The sequence below is a fragment of the Bos mutus genome, chromosome 20 (genome assembly GCF_027580195.1).
Source record: "Bos mutus isolate GX-2022 chromosome 20, NWIPB_WYAK_1.1, whole genome shotgun sequence".
NCBI lineage: Eukaryota > Metazoa > Chordata > Mammalia > Artiodactyla > Bovidae > Bos > Bos mutus.
In genome coordinates this window covers 30,084,678-30,098,155 of record NC_091636.1, presented here as the reverse complement: position 1 = coordinate 30,098,155, position 13,478 = coordinate 30,084,678, and the positions used below count along the sequence as shown (strand labels likewise).

At 42.4% G+C, this 13,478-nt stretch overlaps 1 non-coding gene across 1 annotated transcript; it reads right to left on the bottom strand.

Moving 5' to 3' along the window:
• Positions 1 to 330: 330 nt before the first annotated feature.
• On the bottom strand, positions 331 to 432 carry LOC138984272 (U6 spliceosomal RNA). The gene has a single exon (XR_011461533.1). It is a non-coding gene; the product is annotated as a U6 spliceosomal RNA (small nuclear RNA).
• Positions 433 to 13,478: the final 13,046 nt, after the last annotated feature.

The following is a 13,478-nucleotide window of genomic DNA, read 5'->3' as shown; positions in this document are numbered from 1 at the left end:
AGTGACTATTATTGTGTTGCCTATATTTTCTTTTGGTTTCCCATCATATTCAGCTAAGTCATTTTTGAATGCCAGCCTGTCTTAGCTGCATGAAGAGACACTCAAGAAAGGGGGTTTACTTGTGCCCGGGCTGAACTGAGGAGGAACTGGGTGTTCCAGGAGGCCAGGCATGGCAAAGGCGGGAGAAAGATAACTCTGGAAATAGCTGAGATTTGGTGATAGAGATAGAAAATAAGATTCACTTGGACAGTCATTTTTCTCACCTAGAGAAATCTCCTTCCAGAAAAATCTCTCACTTTACACTATGTTTAATAATCTGCATTAAAATATATATATATGGAACCCTTCACAAATCTGCATGTCATCCTTGGGCAGGGGCATGCTAGCTTTCTCTGTATCATTCCAATTTTAGTATATTTGTTGCAGGAGCAAGCACGTAACCTACATTTTTAATCAGCCCCTCCCAAAGTTGGATTGGGTTAAATGGTCCTTACATCGCACATTGAGAACTGATGGGATGGATGACTGAATAGGATGGAGTCTTAAGGGATTCACTGAGCTTTCTTTTTCTGGTACACCTTATAAAGACATTTTCTTTATTTCATTTAAACACATAAGAGATTATTATTTGTTTAGGGGAATGTACCAGGTTGAATGGTGTTGCTCTCACATTCATGACCTTCCAAATCAGCTAGCACCTTGATCTTGGCCTTCTAGCTCTTATAGACAGAACTGTGAGGGAAAAAAAATGACTGTGGCTTAAGCCATACAGTTGTCATATTTTGTTATAGCCGTTCAGGCAGATTAATAAACCTGGTCTGTGTAAGAACAGGAGGAGAGACACAGGGAGAAAGCCATGTGACAACAGAGGCAGAGGTTGGAGCGATACAACTACAAGCCAAGTAATACAAGGATTACCAGTGGCCACCAACGTGGCACTAGCGGTAAAGAACCTTTCTGCAGGGGATATAAGAGATGCAGGCTCGATCCCTGGGTCGGGAAGATCCCCCGGAGGAGGGCCTGGCAACCCACTCCAGTATTCTTACCTGGAGAATCCCATGGACAGAGGAGCTGGCAGGCTACAGTCCAAAGGGTTGCAAAGAGTTGGACATGACTGAAGCGACTTAGCATGCATGCACCAAGAAGCTAAGAAGGGAAAAGGAAGGATTCTCCCTAGAGACTTGAGGGAGCAAGGCCCATGGACACCTTGATTTTGGACTTCTAGTCTCCAGAACTGTGAGAAAATGTATTTCTGTTGTTTGAAGGCACACTGTTTGTAGTGATAACTTTGTTATCACATAACTTTGTTGTGATAGCCCTAAGTGACTAATACAATGTTTCAGAAATAATCCTGCCATTAGAGAAGTAGACAAGCTCTCGATATAGGCATTTATTGTTTTCTAGACTTGTTTGCTTATATTTTGAAGGATACTGGTATTCAAATATTTGGAATTGTCATGACCTAGACAGTGGGCCCTGGTGGCTCAGTTGTTAAAGAATCTGCCTGCAATAGGCAATGGCTATCCACTCCAGTATTCTTGCCTGGAGAATTCCACGCACAGAGGAGCCTGGCAGGGTACAATCCATCAGATTACAAAGAGTTGGATGTGACTGATCGACTGATATGTTCACAGTGGTTTTTTATAGTTCATAACATCTTTGCCTTAAATTGTCCCCTAAAACAGAACCATACATGATCTTGAATATTTGAGACAAACAGGTGTTTGATTTTTTAAAATAAGATTAAAGAAGAATAAATGTACTTGTTTTTTATAATAAACAGAACACTTCAAAATTTCATAATAGAAAATAAATTCATTTTGAGGTTCAGTTGTCAGGCATGAGTAGATTTGAAGTAGTCACTTTCTCCTCTTAAAATTCTAGAAGTTAACTTCAATAATAAATCTGATTTTCCATCTGTTTGAAGTCATGGTAAAATTTTGTTCAGTGAGTTTAACTACCTGGATGAAACTTCAGTAACTTGAACATAGCAGAAAAACTCATGCAAGAAATCAAACATATCTCAAGACATGTTAACAAAATCCTCTCTTCTTTGATAGTTGCTTTGTAAATTACATGACTAGATTTTACTTCTCAATGCTGAAAGTTCCTTGTGTTTTGTGGTTGGTACTTTAGTGAACCTAACATCTGACAAACCATTGATTTGCTAGCATTTAACTTGCAATCTCTGAGTTCTCAGGGAGGTGCTATATTATGGTGTAACATGATAGAGAAGGGGCAAAGAACTTGGACTGTTGCTGGCATATCAGTTCTTTCCATTAATAAAACACTCAACTGAGTCATTTTTCTCGAACCACTTTTCCATTGTAAAAAAACTGAAATCAAAGGACATGACTGCTTTTATTGGCAAAGCAGTAGATAAATCAGAGACGTAAAAATGCAAAAAGAAGGATTTGCTACAACCCTATGCAGAGTGGACTTGCTGCGTGAAAGGTTTATTCTGTCAGTTTTCCTCTGGAGACACTTAGGTTTAAGGAAATGTTTGTACTGTTCTAGAGAAAAAGTTGGCTGTGTGTTTTTCTTTTGTGTTTAGGCCACTCTGGAAGTAATTCCTTTGGGCACAATTATCTAACATATGGTGATTTAGAAAAAGACCAAAGCAGAGGTCATTTGGATGTTTTAGACAGGAAAGAAGAAATATCCATCTTGGAGAATAAAATGAAGTCAAGAAGGGCTTATGGTCAAAGCAACTTGAAAAAAGTGAGATAGACTTCAGGCAAAAAATGCAGTTCAAATTTTTTGGTTTTGCTTTTTTGTTGTTTGATTTTTGCATGAGGAATGTACTTGTGGAGTTGACCAAAAAACCTTGATAACAGAGAATTTTGATGCTGAACAAGGCGCAGAGGAGATGCAGGCCAGCCTTCAGGCTGTGTGTGTGACCTGTCCAGCCCCACAAGGCCCTGTGTATACATGAGCTCTGCCCTTGGTTTAATGTTCTCTGTTGTTCTCTTGAAATTCTTAATAATTTTTACACCCCATATTTTTACATATAAATATAGGAATATAGGAATTTTACACCCTATATTTTAATTTTGCCTGGGACCTGCAAATTACATAGCTAGTTTTACAAAAGATGGTCTGTTCTAAACCTCTCTCTTTTTTTTTTTTTTTTAAGATGAGGAAATGAGGTCCAGAAAGAATAAATGACTTGCCTGGTGGAGCTGGGGATAGAACCAGTTTCTCTGGTTCAGCATTGCAAAAAGAATTAATATCTTAAGTGTCTAAACAGAGAGAAATGCTTTTCACCCTCATACTAAAAAGAAGCTTCTTCATGCACCACAAATGAGCCAAGAAAAACACTGAAAGAATCCAAAAGAAAGAAAGCTCTGGACCCAATTGGAACACAAATTAGGAAGACCTCACATTGATTTTTCCCATCTCTCTTTGAAAAAACATTGGCTGCCATAGTAATATCCTTCCCTTCAGCATCAGCTTTTCAGATCCTCTGAAGTCGGGGAATCCTGGCACATACTTCTTGTCTTCTGACCCAAACAGCCAGGCTGTCAGTACATCTAAGCAAATGATGACTACTCTCCTGCCGTGGAGAGCTGACAGCCCTTCTCTATGCGTCTTCATCTGTGCTGCTGTCCCACTGAAAACTGATGGCTAATTTTAATAATGAGGCACTTTTCTTCTTGCATGATCAGGAAGATAATTACAATCATCCGACATGAGCCAAGTAACAAACAACACTGCAAATCAGAACTGAGTTCATGTGTTATTGGGCCAGTGCCTGTCTTCCAGAAGGGCACCAAACTCAGAGGGAAGCTGGGGAGCTTTCGCACTCGACTGGGAAACGTCCTGTAATTGTGCTTTCTGTATGTTTAGGCTGACATGGCTATCAGAATTCATGCTTTCAGGGGATTCTAGATGAAGCAAGCTACATTTAAGAGTTGGTCTTTAAGCTTTCTTTTAAGATTGGAACAAAAGAGCTGTTTTTAAGCACCATGCGTGTGTTAGTCGCTCAGTTGTATCTGACTCTGTGCAACCCTATGGCCCTTAGCCCGCCAGGCTCCTCTGTCCATGGAATCCTCCAGGCAAGCATACTGGAGTGAGTTGCCATTTCCTTCTCCAGGGGATCTTCCTGACCCAGGGCTTGAACCGGTATCTCGTATGTCTCCTGCACTGCAGGAGGATTCTTTACTGCTGAGCCACCAGAGCAGCCCCTTTACCATCCTCCCAGTCAACTCTCTATAACTTTCTGATGATGAACAGCATTTATGAAAATAAAAAAATGTAGGTTTGCAACTCTGCCCAGAGATTGTCAACTGGAATTGTGTTGGAACGGAATAGGCAAAGGAATTCTCAAAACCCATTTTTTCCCTCATGAGAGACATCCTATTTCAATCCTCTTGGTATAAGTCAGGATGAATATCTAGACAGGCGCCCACCTCCTGATTGACAGAGAAAAAGACATGTGAAACAGACAAAGTTGATCCCAGACCGAAGGAACCGGAATGAGAATGTGCACTCTTTCTAATGTAATGCTTAGTTGGTGTGTTTTGAAGTGGTGTCATGGATTTTTACTGGCAAAGAAGAGCCAAAAGTATAGAAAGTATAGCTCAAGCTCTTTTTAAAAGAAACATTCCCAACTTTGTCAAATGTCTGGTGAGGGTGTGGAAGGGTGAGTCAGCACATATTTTCCACATGCAGGTCAAGTATAGAGGAGGGAGAGGTGGAAATGCAAGGTAAGATTTGCCTTGGCAGGATTTTTACATTATAACATCTTGGAGCTGAAAGACCTTCTATTCTTCCACTCACATTTTATAGATGAGAAAACTGAGGTCTGGGGAAATTGTGAATTACCTGAGGTCCAAGGGAAGTCTTCTTTACAAAGTGTGCAGCTTGGGTGAACTCTAAGTCTGGAAAGTTCTGGGGAGAGGAAGTGGGTCTCTGAGGCACAGTGGTGTTAACTCCTGTAGCCTTGACAGCCTGAAGCGTGTATCTTGGGGTTGTATTTCTGAACTGGCTTGGGGTTTTGAATACAGAGAACTTATTCACAGCACCTTTCTCAAATCACTCCACACCAAGACCACAGCGGCAGACAGCAAAGGGGAAACAAAGAAAGAGAGGTGATGGCCCTGGGCTACTTTGAGAGTCTGGGTTGCCATACCACAGAAACAATAGCAGTGATGCTAGTTGAGGTCCAGACTAGATACCTCCCAAAGAGTTCTATTTCCTACACTTGGAGTTCTTTTCTGACCTCAGAAACCTCCAGCCTCTTAATCTGACTACGTTTGGATGAACAGCTCAGAGAAGGAGGCTGAAGCAGCACATAATCAAGTAATGATTACAGTCCTGTATGTGTGGAATCCGGAGAAGGCAATGGCACCCCACTCCAGTGTTCTTGCCTGGAGAATCCCAGGGACGGGGGAGCCTGATGGGCTGCCGTCTATGGGGTCGCACAGAGTCGGACACGACTGAAGCAATTTAGCAGCAGCAGCAGCAGCATGTGTGAAATCACCTACGAGGTGGCTATCACAGAGGAGGGCATTGTCACGGGAATTTGGGGGGACAAATGAATCCCCTTCCACTAACATGATAGTCTTAAGAACTGCTATTTTACCAAAGGTTGTGCTTTCATTTAGTTGGTTTAGAAATAAAGAAAATGATGCTCTTTATAAAAGTAGTTACAGCCTTTGGATCTGTTTGGTCTATAGATTGTTGTTGTTTAGTCGCTAAGCGGTGTCAGACTCTTTTGTGACTTCACTACTCTTTGCCAGGTTCCTCTGACCATGGGATTTTCCAGGCAAGAATACTAGAGTGGGTTGCCATTTCCTTCTCTAGGGGATCTTCCTGATCCAGGAATCAAACTCACATCACTTGTGTCTCCTGCATTGGCAAGCGGATTCTTTACCACTGAGCCACCTGGGAAGCCCTTATAGGTCTACAGATACATAAAATTTTAAAATAGCACTAATTAACCTGGAAAAGTGAATAGTAAGGGTGGCTTTCCATCTACTCATTGTCATAGGATTTTCAAACTTACAAAATTCGCTTTCGAGAATTTTCCTTGAAATATGCAAAATTTAGCTAAACCATGATTAACCGTTACTATTTCTATGAATACGATAGCAACTTATCATAATCATGTGTGCTAAGTTGCTTCAGTCGTGTCCGACTATTTGCGACGCTATGGACTGTAGCCTGCTAGGCTCCTCTGTCCATGGGATTGATTCTCCAGGCGAGAATACTGGAGTGGGTTGCCATGCTCTCCTCCAGGGGATCTTCCCCACCCAGGGATTGAACCTGAGTCTCCTGTGTCTCCTGCATTGGCAGGTGGATTCTTTACCTCCAGCACCACCTGGGAAGCATGGGCTTTCCCAGTTCCTATAGCTTGTATTCAAAATTCAGTTCTCTTCCCATTGAGAACTTAAACCAGTCCTTACTCCCCAGTTCTCCATTCCTACGGCTTGAGTTCACTTCTGAAAGTAAACTACCTCCATGCAAACACAAGTCTCAAAAAGCTCTTTTTTAGAAAGAAGAAAATAGGGCTAAGACATTTCCTACATTTTTTCAAACTGCCCCACCCCACCCCCACTGGCCTCCCCCATACCCTTCATTTAGCAGTTCAATTTCAGTCTTTTACAATTTTTCTTAATTCTGACATCCTGTATGGCTTATAACCGTCTTATTTAGTCCAGATTTTTAGCCTAGTTTTCTTTTTGAAGCCTAGTGTACTGATGCCTCCAATCCTTTCAAATCCATAGCTATAAAAATGCCTCAATTCTCCTCTGAATTCAAATGCCCATTAATTTCAGTGGATTTAGCCCAGGATAAGGTGAGGATAGCATTGTGTCTTTAATTAGGCACTTTTCAAATCTCCTGTGGTATGTAGAGTTTGAATTACTAAATTATGCCAAAAGCATTTCATGTGAGGGGGGTGTGAAGATTAAGAAGTCGTGGTTTCTAAACCGCTTTAAAAATCTAGATATGCAAGGTCTTTTGCAAACGTACGGCAATGCCTCTAGTAACAGACGTTGCCTCAGCCCACAGAATAAATTCTCTTTGGGGAAAATGTCTTGGCCCACTAAGCCTGGAGAGGGTAAACATGCTGCAGTAACTCCACACTGTGATAGCACAGGCTTCGGCAACCCGTTCATTCACCCATTCAAAGACACTCATTAGATACTTATGTCAGTGACTCGACTAGCACCTGCAGAGCAAAGACATCAATCACCTCCAGGTTGCTCAGATACCAGTATGTGTATATGCATGTATTTGACGGGGTTGACCAGTACACAATCACTACATATCTTAAGGAGGAAGCAAAGTGCGAGGAAGATTTAGAAAAAAGAAAGTGCTAACTGGAAGATTCAGAAAGGCGTCACAGAAGAGGTGATCTTTGGATGAAGCTTGAAGGGAAAGCAGAATCTTATTTAATATATTTTTAAATTTTGCAATACGTTTTGTGGTTGTCCAGTCACTCAGTCACGTCCGACTCTTTGCGACCCCATGGACTGCAGCACACCAGACTTCCCTGTCCTTCACCGTCTCCCAGAGATTGCCAAACTCATGTCCATTAAGTCGGTGATGCCATCCAACCATCTCATCCTCTGTCGTCCCCTACTCCTCCTGCCTTCAATCTTTCCCATCATCAGGGTCTTTTCCAATGAGTCAGTCCTTTGTATCAGGTGGCCAAAATATTAGACTTATGGGTTTGGCGGGAGTGGGAATCACAGAGAAATGCCCTTGTTATCACACTATGTCAGGGAGTACCCAAAATCCACAGAACATCATAGCCAAGAAATAAGTTTAGATATATACGCAGTTAAACGAATATTAGAGCATTGTCATGTATTTCTCACTTGGTTCCCCCTCCCCCATTCTTAACATCTTGCATTCCCACAGAACACTTGTTAAAAGTAAAACCAACATCGATGCATTACTATTAACTATACTCCACCCCTTGGGAGTGTCACCAGTTTTCCCATGAATGTTCTTTTGCCGTTTCAGGATCCATTTGAGGAAACCACATTGCGTTTGGTTGTCATGGCTCCTCAGACTTCTCTGGTCTATGAAAGTTTCTCAGTCTTTGGTTGTCTTCATGACCTTGACAGTCTTGAGCAGTGGCCACGTAACCCAAAGCATGTCCCCCAATCTGGATTTGTGTGATGTTTTTCTCATGGTCAGACTAGACTATGGGTTTGGGGGGAATCACAGAGAAGTGCCTTTGTTATCACACTATGTCAGGGAGTACCCGATATCCACAAGACATCGCAGCCAAGAAGAAGAATTTTAATGAGGGAATTTGACCCACCGGTGAAAAGGGTCTGTGTGAGCAAGGTGTGTTTGCGGACTTGTGAGCAGTCCAGGTGGGCTGATGGGTAGAGTACTCACAAGGGAGCAGAGGGAGATAAGGTGAGCATTGCACTAACCGCTTTTAAAAGATTTTGTGGAAACTAACTTTTTCAAAGCTTAGGACTTTGTGGTAAAGTGCTTGGGTGGATATTGTAGCCCCCAATATTAAAAGGTAAGAAAACTGAGGTTCAAGCATTTAAGAGGATCGCAGAAGGCTTCATGAACAGTGGCAGAGGCAGGCCTTAGGCACCATTCTGTTTCCCACCCCAGGGTTCTTTGTTCTTCATCTTGGTCTCTGTGCCTGGGAAAGGCCCATGGGTTAACTGTTGGGAGTGATGAAACTGTATATATGAGTCTGACGAATCTATCAGGGCTGGACCCCCATGTGAAAGTAAAAGTGAGAGTGTTAGTTGCTCAGTCATGTCCGACTCTTTGTGACCACATGGACTGTAGACCACGAGGCTCCTCTGCCCCTGGGATTCTCTGGGCAAGGATCCTACAGTAGTTAGCCACTCCCTTCTCCAGGGGATCTTCCCAACCCACAGCTGAACCCAGGTCTCTTGCTCTGCGTGCAGATTTGTTACCGTCTGAGCCCTCAGGGAAGCCCCCCAGCCCGCATGCTGTAGCCCATTGTCCGTCTACACTCTGCTCACGAAAGCAGAGCAAAGTCAGCTCTTCCTTTTGAAGAGATGAAAGCTCTTCCGTGCAGATCTGAGGAAGTCTCCTGTCTGCTACTTCGTCTGGTGTTTGCTGCAGTATCCATGCAGAAAGGGAATGTGCCACTGAGGTTCTAAGGGTGGAGAATCTACCATGTAGTTCCTACTGGCAAATGTTCATCCATGCGTTCCATGAATGATCAGGGAAACAGAAGGAGCACAGCGATCTTTTGGCCACTGGAAGTTAACTGTTGGTCTTGGTTGACTCAGGTACAGATTGAGGGGACAATGTGAAAGACCAGAGGAGTCTCTCTTCCTTTCTTTTCCACCAAACTGTGGGACTGGCCCCTTAATATGTCAGTTGCTGCTGCTGCTGCTAAGTCGCTTCAGTCGTGTCCAACTCTGTGCAACCCCATAGACAGCAGCTCAACAGGATCCCCCGTCCCTGGGATTCTCCAGGCAAGAACACTGGAGTGGGTTGCCATTTCCTTCTCCAATGCATGAAAGTGAAAAGTGAAAGTGAAGTTGCTCAGTCGTGTCCGACTCTTTGCGACCCCATGGACTGCAGCCCACTAGGCTCCTCCATCCATGGGATTTTCCAGGCAAGAGTACTGGAGTGGGGTGCCATCACTTTCTCCATAATATGTCAGAAAGGGAGCTAAATTTGACTAATAGAAAGTTTCCTTATCCCACCTTTTTTAGATTTAACATTTACTTCTTTATTTCACAAAGATGTATCATGTACTCACCATGAATCTGGGTTTGTTAGGCAACAGAAATGTAAGATAAACAATATTAATAAGTCTTCTTGCTTTCAAGAAGCTCACCACCAGGGAAAAGAGTAAGAAGAAAACTTAGTGGGAAAGAGAGTAATTAACTATCTGGGCTTCATAGAAGAGGTGATGCTGGAACTGGGTCTTGTAGGACTGTAAGGGGTGGAAACCAGCACATGCAAAATCATGGTAGAGAGCAGCAGCACAGCACGCCTGTGGAAAGTGGGAGTCGTTTGGTATTGCTGGAGCATAACCCGGGGTGTTGGGAACACAGCTTCTGCTCCAAGCCTCCATCCAGAGCCATCCTCTGGGGGTGAGGGTGGGCAGAGACCTCCAAAAAAGAGCTCTCTGGCATTTTACCTTCTATGATACTGTCCTTTAGACAGCCGGCTCTTTGGGATTTTTGCCTGACTTCCCATTATTGCAGCTCCATCTTGGAAGTACATAGCCGTAATGCCTAATCCCTTAAAATGTGTTGAAAGCATAACAGCATTTGGTCTGTGATCAGCAACAGACTCTCTTGCAACTAATTTTTATGCAGCTCAAGATTGAGTGGAAACATCCCACTGTACTTAATACAGGGTTCCTGTAAAACTGCAGGGTTCTGGGGGGTGGGGAGATTATCTGTTGATCTTTGATATTCACTTGTTCACAGAGCTCTGTCATTATACTGTGTCACATGGCTCCGTTATAGTTTCCAAAGCCATTAAATGCTAAAGAAAACAGGATTTTTCCAGCTCTGATCTCATTATATGTACAAATTCCAAGAGCAGCCTCCCAGAAAATAAAAGTTTTTATACAACAGAGTGGATGTGTTCATGAAAGATATATTGTTTATTTTCTTGGCACAGAGTTAACTCTAAAATAAGATTACTTAATTGAAGAAAACATTTCCTGACATGCTGAGAAGCAACATTTGAACCAAATCTCCTCTCTCTTAGATTAAGTCTAGGGTGGATATGTTCTAGGCTATTTAATCCATGTGAATCTCAAACAAAATCATTTTAACTACTGAAGCATTTAGTTGGTAAGGCAAAATGTAACTCAATACTGTAGGCAACAGCTTGTAATCAATTATGATTTTTAGTTGGGGAAGTTCCTGGGGTTTATTGTTACAGTAGTAGTTTATTTATTTATTTATTGGCACAAAAATTTTCTTAAATCTGGAAGCATTCAGTTCAATTTTTCATCGCACGGGCTGCTTCTGGCTTTGGTTTGCAGGGTAACTCAGCTCATTTTTAGTGGTTCTGTTTGCTATTTTTAGGACTTTGGGAGCAGCATCATAGTATATAATATTACCTATTATATACTACACTATAGTTATATCTAGCATGATATATATAGTTTGTATATTTATTATATAGCAACTATAACATATAACATTATATATTATTTTATAGTAACATATAATATTATATATTATACATAGTCATATTTGCACTATTAAAACTAGTCTGTATATGTATGGTTGAGGCAGCTAGTTGTTCACTAAAATGCCTTTTCCCTTTGGGCACATGGCTGCCTACTAGAACAGATTTATGATCATACTTGAAGTTAGGTAAGGTCATGTTCTCATCTGCAGAATGTGAACAGAAGTACTGGTTGCCTCTTTAAGGGCCAGGCTTTCCATGTGAAATATACTTCCTTCATACCCACCTCCCCCTTTTCTTAGATTTTTGTTTTTTTGATGTGGACCATTTTAAAAGTCTTTATTGAATTTGTTTCAACATTGCTTTGGGGTGTTTTTTTTTTTTTTTCTTTTGACCTTGACGCATGTGGGATCTTAGCTGCCTGACTAGGGATCGAACCCCCACCTCCTGCACTGGAATGTGAAGTCTTAACCACTGGACCACCAGGGAAGCCCCCCCATACCCTTCTCCTGGAGTTTGGATGTGGAGACTCAGCTTTGCCCAGCTGGTAAAGACAATGCCCTAGGATGGTGGTACAACACAGTGAAAGGAACTTGGGTCCCTGCATGTTCGTATGGAGCAGAGCTGTGCTGCCCATCTGGATTGCTCACCTTTGAACTGAGAGGGAAATAAACTCCCCAATTTTTTAAGCCATTGCATCAATCAGGGTTCATTCGGAGAAGCAAAAGCACAAGGAAATATAATGTGATCAGGGATCTGTTACAGAGATTTTTATCTTAAGCAATTGGGGTAGCTGGTGGAAGTTTCTGTTAGACTGGCTCTGTGACTGACGCTAGAAATCAAAGTCTGCGGGGCGGGCAGTGGGGAGGGAAGGTGGGGCAAAACCGGGTACAGCAAGAATAAAGCGGAACCCATCAGCACCGGCTGGAGTTGCGGCTGTTTCTGCCCTCGATGGTACGAGCGTCTTCAGAAGAAGCTGAATCCTTCATCATAGCCCCAACACACACCGGCTCAGGAGTCAGAGAAGCCGAAGGCACATCCGGAAGAAGGAGGAGTAGCTCAGGCCGGACTCCCACATCACACCATCAGGGTGAACCAGGAGATTAGTCACAGCAGCTGCCGCTTCTCTTCGGCCTTCCAAATCTCACGTGAGAATCTCTCTTGTGATGCATTCTAACTGGAAACATACAGGGAGTAACATTCTGGGAAATAGAATTCAGCCTAGCTACGCTGACACATGACAAAGCCACCACAGTCAACCCTTGTCAGCTTACATTATACACGGTTGTTTAAACCATATTTTATCTCCAAAACCATGATACAGTTGTGCTTCAGCCAGATGGGATGCAACCATCACACATACAACCAAAAAACACAGTGACTCTTTCCCCAGAAGAGGATACAAAGTCAGTTTTTTTGATTTTTGATGTTAATTTTTCTTCTAACTGATTCACAATCTCTATGCTTTGAATATTTGTATAAAGCTAGTTACTATATAAAACCTTTTGGGTTAGGTGATATGGAGATTAGAAGGGAAAGAAAACAAAAATTGTTGGTTAATATATATATTATATATAAACATATAAATATTAAAATGAGAAAGAAACTCTGACCGTCCTCATTTACCCAATGGTCATATGATCATTGCTGGCATACAGCATTCCTTTCTTCTGCCACCCATTCCATTTACCCTAAGCAAGCACTTCAGTTGCTTATGGTTCCTTTCCTGGTGGGAGGACTCAAATATTCATTCCTCAAGGGTCTGGGTTATTTGTGATCCTGCCTCAATTGGGTTGTTGTAGTTTTCCTTTAATTCTAGGAAATAGAGATAGTAAGAGGTGGCCCAGAGAATCTCCTGTACTCCAGATCTATTGTTCCTTAGCCCTATTGTGTAGTAATTCCAGTTTCCCCATGATTATCAGGGTCAATCCCCAGAGCCAGTACCAGATCCTCTTCTCTGCTCATTGATTCATTGACATGAACAGTGTGCAGGTGGCAATCTCAGCTTCCAGTTCAGTGGAATTATTGCTGTATCCCTTGGTGGAAGCATTTTCCACCATTAGTGCCTTTTGAAGCTAACATTTTTAAACCAGCAGAGTCAGTTGCAGGGATGAGAATAAAAAATGTTGCTATGTTGCTAGTGAATCACTAGGGGGTAATTAGTGATAAGAGTCAGCTCCGTGTCCTCCCCTTGATTCCCACACCCATAAGTCCAGGCTATAGGAGAAAACCCACCATATACTGGACATCAGTTTGATGCATATCAGATCAGATCAGATCAGTCACTCAGTCGTGTCCGACTCTTTGCGACCCCATGAATAGCAGCACGCCAGGCCTCCCTGTCCATCACCAACTTC